The sequence below is a fragment of the Phytophthora parasitica genome (assembly GCF_000247585.1).
Source record: "Phytophthora parasitica INRA-310 unplaced genomic scaffold supercont2.5, whole genome shotgun sequence".
Taxonomy (NCBI): Eukaryota; Oomycota; class Peronosporomycetes; order Peronosporales; family Peronosporaceae; genus Phytophthora; species Phytophthora nicotianae.
In genome coordinates this window covers 485,585-487,717 of record NW_008648991.1, presented here as the reverse complement: position 1 = coordinate 487,717, position 2,133 = coordinate 485,585, and positions in this window count along the sequence as shown.

Below are 2,133 nucleotides of genomic sequence, written 5' to 3'. Positions count from 1 at the left end.
GAATCGTCATCGGCTCAAGAAAAGGCATTCTCGACGAAGAAGGGGAACTCCACCAAGAATAAGTGCAAGAGCAAGTGCTTCTACTGTAAGAAGGAAGGGCACAGAGATTTCGAATACCGCAAAAAGAAAGCCGACGAGGGTCAAGGACAAGCTGCACAGGAGACGTCCGACTACCCGTTCATGGCAGCGGGTGCGATGACCAATAACGAATGGCTCGTCGACTCTGGTGCAAGTTTGCACATGACCAGCATCCGGGACAAGTTCGTGTCCTTGAAGGAGCTGAAGACGCAAGTCCGCATCGTTGATTGCGGATGGCAAGAAGATCGACGCCGTTGCCAAATGTGTCATCGGTATGAAGTTGACGGATGGGACGTCTGTCACGCTTTCGGATGTACTGTACATCCCAGAAGTTGAAGGAAGCCTCATCTCGGTTTCGAAGCTGGCCGAGAAAGACGTCGTCGCGCAGTTCAGCAAGGACAAGTGTGTCTTTCGCTATGGTGACGCTAAGGTCATGGAGGCATAGCGCTGTGGAAACATCTACAAGCGGAAGACAGTGGGGGACGAGGAGTGCCGTGTGGCGACAGCTACTCGTAAGGAGCCATGGACCCTAGTTCACGCCCGTCTCGGCCATATCCTGTTCAAGCGCTAGGAACAACTACTGACCATGGCAGAAGGAGTGCCTCGCATCGCGGAAGACGTCATCGGTGACAAGGTGTGTGTGCAGGATGCTGCATGGGCAAGAAGCGAGCGGACGACTTCCCAAGGCACCCGGAGAAGCTCGTTAAGAGAACAGATGTACTGGATTTGGTACACTCGGACGTCATGGGTCCGATGCAAACCAGAACACCAGGTGGTTGCACGCATGCGATGACATTCATCGACGATTATTCTCGCCATGTGGCGGTCTACTTTATGAAGAAGAAGTCAGAGGTGCTCTCTAAGTTCAAGGCCTTCAAGGCGTCGATGGAGAATGCAACGGGCAAGACCATCAAGCGACTGTGCTCGGAAAATGGTGGTGAATACACGGGTGGTCAGTTCAAGGATTTTCTCGCCCGTAGTGGCATTAATCATGAGAAGACCGTTCCGTACATGCCCCAGCAAAACGGACATGCTGAGCTGATGAAGCGGAGCCTAGTCGAAATGGCTCGCTGTCCGCTGTACCACGAAAGTATTGAAAAGAAGTGGTGGTTGATAAACCGGAGCCTAGTCGAAATGGCTCGCTGTCTGCTGTACCACGAAGGTATTGAAAAGAAGTGGTGGGCTGAGGCCATGAACACGGTAGCCTGGATTATCAATCGGATCCCTAACTCTGTGACGGTCAAGACACCCTACGAAATCGTGCACAAGGCCAAGTCTCAGTTGAAGAACGTGAAGGTGTTCGGTGCCCTCGGGTACGCGCCAATTCCGGACGAGAAGCATCGCAAACTCGACGCCAAGGCCATTAAGTGTTGCTTTATGGGATACGAGGATGGCGTGATGGGCTACAGAGTTCTCAATGTGACTACGGGTAAGGTACAGATTGTGTGCACGGTGAAGTTCATGGAAACCATAGCCACCGAGAACTTGGTCACGCGTGTGGAGCCCGACGATGACGAAGGTGCAGCTCCAGTACGTCACCTGAATGAAGTTCGACCGTCGACCTCCAGGGAGATCGTTCCGTCCAACGTTGAAGTTCGTGACATGATACCTCTTCAACGTGACTTGAGCATGGACAATGCTATAGTCCCATATGAATCGACCCATCCTATGATTACTCGGGCTCGTACTCATCACATTGATGAAACCACCGACCTCGAGGAGGCGAGTGCAAGGAAGAAGCAAGCCATCGATGCTCCAGCGTCAACGGGGACCAAGCGTCTGAAGATGACCCAAGAGCGCGTGAGGTCAAACGGTGACCAACTGGCAATCGTAGACAGTCAAGCCAGAGCCGCTACGGAAGATGTCCCGAAGACGTATAGAGAAGCTACGACGAACGAGAACAAGGTCGAATGGAAGAAGGCTATTGCGTGAGAGCTGAAATCCCTTGTCGCCAACAAGACGTGGAAACATGTTCCAAGACTGAACCACCAGCGACCAATCGGTTGTCGGTGGGTGTTCGCATTGAAGCGCGACGAAACAGGGAAGATTATCCGG